Raw genomic sequence first — 7,678 nt, 5'->3', positions numbered from 1 at the left:
TCTTCCTCCTGAAGTCGACCACCATCTCTCTGGACTTGGTCACGTTCAGACGCAGGTGATTTCTACCGGCCCACTCCACAAAGTCCTCCACTACTGCCCTGTACTCCTCCTCCCGTCCGTCCCTTACACACCGACCACTGCAGAGTCATCAGAGAACTTCTGCAGATGCATGACCCAGAGTTGTACTGGAAGTCAGTGGTGTACAAGGTGAACAGGAAGGGAGACGGAACAGTTCCCTGTGGGGCTCCAGAATGTTTTATTTTGTGTTACTTACCTCTCCTCTCGTTTCAGATCACTTCACTTCCTGCCTTTGTTTTCCGACACTGTTTTTCTGCCCCGCCCCTGATTGACTCCACATGTGTCTAATCACCTTCACCTCCGCAGTGGTTTCAGACTCTGTGTTCCCGTCCCTGTGCCTGGTCATCATAGTCCTCTGTGTCTACGGTCCAGAAGTTTTCCTCGTGTTCATGTTCCTGTTTTTTCTCTGAGTCAGCTAGCCTCAAGCCTGATGGTTCCCACTCGATTAGCCTGTTACCAGCTAGCCACCAGTCCGCTAGTCTCCAGTCTGCTTCTCAGCCTGTCCCAGCCCCTGACTGCACAGCCCCGACTCCAGCTTCAGGTTTCCTTTCAGAGGTCCGGCCGACTCCTGAATGGACCTCAGCGACCCCCTGTTCCTGTTCCCGCTGGGCCGCAGCAACCTCCTGTTTCAACAGACCTCCAGGCCGCAGAGACCCCTTGGTGAGAGCTCCAGGCCACAGAGACCCCTTGGTGAGAGATCCAGCTACCAGAGCTCCGCCCTCCAGGTCGTCCTCCAGCTTGACCCCTCAGGAGCAGCTCTGTCGGCCTGGTCATCGTCCTGCCAATGCTCTGAAACGGTTCTGCTCGGTTGCTCACCCCCCCCCCCCCCCCCCCATTCTCCAGCTCTCTGACTATTTTGTCCCATTCAGCCGTCCAAAAGAACCCCACCATCCACCCCCGGGTCTTGTTTGACTGTTGGAATGTCTGGGATTCGGTACTGTCATGATCTTGGTTTTGTTTGTTTCCTGTTTTATTTTGAAGTTCCCTGCCTCTTGTGTCCTGTGTTTGTTTGACTGTTTTTCTGCCCCGCCCCTGATTGACTCCACATGTGTCTCATCACCTTCACCTCCGCAGTGGTTTCAGACTCTGTGTTCCTCCGTCTCTGTTCATCATAGTCCTCTGTGTCTACACTCCAGCAGTTTTCCTAGTTTTCATGTTCCTGTGTTTTCCTCATTCATATATACTCTGCATAAATCATCAAATACGATCTTGGTTTTCATGTAGGTTTTGTGAGTGAAATTTCTGCAATAAAAACAACTTCATGAATTCATTGATGGTTTGTTACATCGTGACAGATACAGCTTACTGTACACAGACTAAATAAAGCTCTCTGATGAACTATCAGAGCTCACTGGAGTCACCACTGTGACTGTCACACACTCCAGTCACCTCACCTTCATCTTCATCACCTGCACATCAGGACTGTGTAAGTTAACACAGTGTGGACATGAAGCCAGTAACAGTCTCCATATCCTCATTATGAGTCATAATCACAATGCAGGACAAGTTCACCATGAGAGAACTTCAATAAAGTCATAAATAGTGTTCACCTCTCATACTTCCTTTGTTCAATGATATCCAGGGTGGTGGATCCACTGGTTGTCTCCATCATTGTGGAAGCATCAGTGTGATTCCTGTGAACATGTAGATACTACAGTGACACTCGTTATGTGTGGTGCTGCACGATGGAAGCTCTGGAAGTGTCAGGACGACATGAGTAGAAGAAAGGAGGGAACCAGTGTTCAGGGATCACCTCACCCACAAGAAGCTTCATTTAAAACTCCTTTTCTTTGAATGTGGGCGTGTAGAGGGAGGGATGTGAGGCTGAACCAGCTGCTCACATTTACAGCTTGATTTAAAACAGGAAGTAGCTCACGAACAGGACTACACAAGGTTTTATGGATCTGAATGTGTTTTATGTGCATTTCCTCATTTCAACGTAAACAAACATTGAGTGTGGATCCTACACTCTGGTTTATCAATGAGACCTCTGGTCTTCCCCGACCATCTCCTCACCTGCAGCTCATCCTCTCATCAGTGCCTCAGTATTGTTACGAGTCTACTTTCACTCGGTCCTTGTCAGGTTGACTTGTATGTTTCTGTCAAACTCTCCAGTGTTTCCTAGTCCGTGTTATCTGATCTGCCTGTTCTGACTCTGGTTGTCTGCTTCTTGGACTTTGGATTTTCTACCTGAAACTTTTCACATTTGGTATCCTGAGTGACCCCAGTGAGCACTAACCCGGATTTCAACGTTGATTTCTGGTTGAAAAAGCGTTGATATGGGGTCTGAACGTCTAAGACGTATTTTAACCGTCTTTTGAACCGGCTAAATTACGGTTACAATATCAACGTGTCACAAAACACCAATTTGTTTTAAAATATTGATGGTTTGTTCAGTTGTAGGTTGAAAGAGACGCGATTTTGGTTCCTTTAAACGTATTTCTCCAAAATCATATTACGCTGTCCGTTCATATGTGGTCTACACGAAGACGTCATTTCAACGCATTCAATGTCTCATATAAAACGTCGTAAATATGGAACTATAGACTGTGTGCTGTCAACAAGAAGCTCCCAGGACATCATAATGAGAGCAGAGCACATTATGTCTGCATATGTTCACTAAAATACAACTCAGTGTTTACTGCTGGAATACGCATGCGCACGGACTCTGCATTGTTCTAAGTTAGAGGCTGGAAACACGACAAGGTTTGAGCTAGCTAGCTCTTACTGAGTGATGAGGAAGTGAACGAGCTGATGGAATAAACGAGGCTTCACGCTAACGACGTACTCTGTAAGTACTTGAACTACTTTATTCCAGTATTGCAAGCCAAAATATCATTACCATACCATTAATATCATGTTATGATCATCATGAGGGCGAGGCTGCTAGCTTGTTAGCATGTAGCGTTAGCATGTTACGAACAGTAAACCTAAACAGTAAACAGCAGACGTGTGTGTTAGTTAATGTACTGTACTAACGTTAATATGATCATGGTCAAAACATTGTTGTTTGGGTTATGGCAATATATAAACAATATTGTGTAATATCCAGGTCTGCATCGTTCCGTTGAAGACACGTCTATGGTCTCCGGTGTAGAGACGTTCAAAACTGGTCTAAGTCAATATGTTTTTCTAATACTTGTTTTATTTACAGATGTCCAGCTTGAAAATATGGCAGATCTCCTGAAACAGGCTCCTGTGTGGCTTTGAAAACGACATTTAAAGAAGGAAAAGGAGATTATGTTTTTATATAATGAACATTGTTATATTTATATTGTGCTTTAAATGAACTGTTGCTGTGTCACTTGGTCTTTTGTCCTGTAAGTGGAAACTGTTGATGTGTTCTATACCCAGAAGCACTGTAAGCATTTCGGCGTTGAATACACGGTGAGGTTGAATACACGGTTAAAACACGGTGAGGTTGAATACACGGTTAAAACACGGTGAGGTTGAATACACGGTTAAAACACGGTGAGGTTGAATACACGGTTAAAACACGGTGAGGTTGAATACACGGTTAAAACACGGTGAGGTTGAATACACGGTTAAATCACGGTGAGGTTGAATACACGGTTAAAACACGGTGAGGTTGAATACACGGTTAAAACACGGTGAGGTTGAATACACGGTTAAATCACGGTGAGGTTGAATACACGGTTAAAACACGGTGAGGTTGAATACACGGTTAAATCACGGTGAGGTTGAATACACGGTTAAAACACGGTGAGGTTGAATACACGGTTAAAACACGGTGAGGTTGAATACACGGTTAATACATGGTGAAAAGTGAAAGGTTTTTAGCCGACTATTTGTAGACGTTGATTCAACGCTCACGTTTAGACCAGATATCAACGTGATGTCCAATACTGGCTTTCAACTGATAAATGTGGATGTGGTTTCTTAGTAAGCCTCTAAATCATGATATATTAGTATGAGCACAATGTAGAGGAAGAAAAATTATAGTATTGCAAATCACGTTTAAATCTGGTCTAATGCTGCGTTCACACCGGTCGCGTTGATTTTTTGACGCACTGCAAAAAAGCGTCCAACGCACTGCACAATCGCGTCCAACGCGCCGCCGGTCGTGTTCACACCAGACGCCGCAAAATCTCGTAGCGCCGGAGAGGGGGCGTGGTTTATCGTCCTGGAAGCCTCAATCTGGCCGCCATTGTTTTCCGCCGTCAACCGGAGGAATAAGGACAATTTCTGCTCTGTACGTGTTGTGGAAGTCCCTCAAACGTCGGAATGCCAAACGCCGTCGTCTCTGGGTCGATAACAGCATCCGTAGGCGAACACAGCTCGGTGAATTTCACAGACTTCTCCAGGAACTACGTCTGGATGACTGCCGCTTCCAGCGCTACATGAGGCTAACCATTAGCCAGTTTGATGACCTAATGGCTCGGTCGGTCCCAGGATTTGTCGACTGGACACCTAGGCGTTCCATCTCAGCTGCGGAGCGCCTGTCCGTCTGTCTCCGGTGAGTGGCAGTTCCATAAAATGAATTAATGAAAGAATGAAATAAGTTCAGGCTTTGTCGGTCCACAACAGGGCAAGGAAGCCACTTTAGCATAGTTTTTCTGAATGGAGTTTGGATCCATGATGGATCCGAAGTCCGACAATACTCAAAATAACGTAATCTTACGAAAATCACCAGCATTTAAGATGTTTATTATTCATGACAGCAGCTGTGCAGTCATATCAATAAAAACGACTTCTATTAGCAGCTACAGTATGTTCAATAACTCTGTTAAATTGAATGTTCTTCTGTGCTGCAGATATCTTGCTACTGGTGACTCCTTTAGGACCATCGCAAACAGCTTCCGTGTCGGGGTCTCCACTGTCTCCGGTATTGTCCCAGATGTTGCCACAGCTATTTGGGACTGCCTTGTGGAGGAGTTCATGGCTGTGCCCACCACAGAGGAGTGGAGATCAATTGCTGTGCAGTTTGAGGAGCGGTGGAATTTTCCTCTCTGCTGTGGAGCACTGGATGGAAAGCATGTTGTCCTCAAAGCCCCTGCTAATTCCAGATCTTCCCATGGCAAGACACCGTGTAATGCCCAAGCACATCCAAAACAGCTCTTTTAAGAGCCACCCACACATTACTACTGAGCAAACTTCCTGCAATGTTACTTAATATATGTTGTAGCAGTGTGTCCTTCACTATATATATATATATATATATATATATATATATATATATATATATATATATATATATATATATATATAGTTGTATCCTTAAGTTTTCTTGTAAAACTACAATAAAGAACATGGACAAAGTAACATGAAATGAAGTGCATTGATTTATTGAAAATGTATAGAAAAACATATACAAAAAACAAACTAATTGTAACAAAATACAAACTAATTGTTTTTTTTTAAATTCCTGGTTCGTTCCCTGGAAAGATTGTCCCCCAGATGTCTAATCCAAATGTTCCAAATTCAGCACCACAGTGCTGGCATCATAAATTAATTTGTGAAATTGCAATTTTATATATTCCTTTTGCTGGCGTGGCAATCTTTCCAGGGAAGGAACCAGGCTCCTCATGAAGAGTTCATCCTCAGATTCTGGTGGAGCTGGTGGAGCAGGTGGAGCAGGGGTGTCTCTCTCCAATGCCTGCAGAAGGCGCTTCTCTATCTCCTGCTGCTTCTCGATCCCTGTTGGCCTTTTTGGGGCCCTTCTTTTTCCTGTATGACATGGAAACAACATATTTCGTGAAACTATTGCATCCCATCACTACAATAGCTTGTAAAGTAAATATTTGTAATTGTGAAAAACATACGATGAATGCATAAATTGTATTCATACAAAAAAATGCAATCCAACTTTTGTGATGTACATACCCATGGGTGGAGCAGGAGCGGGAGGAGCAGCAGGAGGAGGAGGAGCAGCAGCACCTTGAGGTTCTTCCTCACCGTCCTGATGACCAATCTGTTTCATCTTTGAACATGAACAATAAAACAATTTTATGACTCAAAAGTGCTGCTTTAATTAAATAGTCATTTGCCTTCAAAGCTACTACAGTATAGTGGTTTAAGATCCGGAGCCCAGGGTTCAAAGCTCCTTTATTATAACTTATTTTTGCTCATGAAACATTTTTTTTAATAAGTATGAAGACTATACAGAACCAGGCTTTGCCAAATGAAAAAAACAAACCTCTTGCACTGCTTTGGCCTGTCGTTACTACTTCAGCTGTAGTAATATTTTCTGTATGACTTAACTATGCTGTGCTTTTGTGTCTTCACTTCAACAAACCTCTCCTGTCAATCTCAGATGGCCCTGTTGCTGCCTCTGACATGTCGTCCTGGTCTGGTCCTGCATCTGCGAAGTACTCTGCGGTACTGTCTCCCTCGACCCTCCCCATGTTACCGCTACTCTCCCTGGGAGTCACGAAGGGGTTGAGGAAAGACATAACCGCAGAGTACTTCCACTTCTTTGATGGCCCTGCTCCTGAGCCACTCTTTCTCTCTGTCTCCTCTCTCCTCTTTCTCAAATAGGTGTCCCTGAGAGTCTTCCACTTCCGTCGGCAAATCTCATCTGACAAGGAACGCACGTATTTAGTGTGAAAGCCGGTGGTTGGGCTAGCTTTCATGCTAACATGGTTCATATAGCTAGTTAGTAAATTACAACCGATAGCTAGAATCAAGTAACAAAGACATAATAATAACTTACCAGGTTGTCCGACGTCCTCACCTACTTTCCTCCATGCCATATCCTTTTTAGTTCGGTCGCGGTAGAGATACGACGACGTATCGTAGAGCTCGGATAAGCCACAAACCGCCACTATTAATTTGTCCTCCATTGTTGTTTGCGATTCAGCACCGGCAGGAGCTACGGCACTGATGACGGGGGCAGCAACTCAACGCTGATAGGCTATCGCGCCACAGCGTCACGCGATTATGTCGCTGAAGTTGAAAAATTTCAACTTGCGCGTTGGCGATTTTGCGGCGTCCAACGCGTCCACCGCGTCCACCGCACTGCAATAACGCGTCCAACGCGCCGCGCCATCGCAAAATCGCGGCGCCCCAGTCTCATCGCGTCTGTGCATAGACTTTGTATGTAATCTCGACGCGCGTCAAAAAATCAACGCGACCGGTGTGAACACGGCATAAGCGTGAACGTCTGTTCAACGTCTACAAATAGTCGGCGAAAAAACTTTCACTTTTGAACGTTTTTTCAACATCGGGCATAGACGTCTTTTAAACGTCTTTTGAACCAAAAAATGCTCACTGGGACTGATCTCCTGGTTTTGATCTCGCCCGACCTGATGAGTAAACTGAAATTCCTTCAACTGTCGCATTGTCAGGCTTTTTGATTCAAGTCTGCCTGAACCAGTGAAAGTTACACAAGACAACTACAAAGAGATCAAAACAACTACAAAGAGATCAAAACAACTACAAAGAGATCAAAACAACTACAAAGAGATCAAAACAACTACAAAGAGACTCAAAACAACTACAAAGAGATCAAAACAACTACAAAGAGACTCAAAACAACTACAAAGAGACTCAAAACAACTACAAAGAGATCAAAGAACAAAAAGAGGCTAAACAACGATAAAGTGTGTCTTCCTCTTATGAAGGAGAGCTGGTGAGGTAT

The sequence above is a fragment of the Melanostigma gelatinosum genome (assembly GCF_949748355.1).
Source record: "Melanostigma gelatinosum genome assembly, chromosome: 3".
In the NCBI taxonomy this organism is placed as follows: Eukaryota; Metazoa; Chordata; class Actinopteri; order Perciformes; family Zoarcidae; genus Melanostigma; species Melanostigma gelatinosum.
This window is presented reverse-complemented; position numbering follows the sequence as displayed.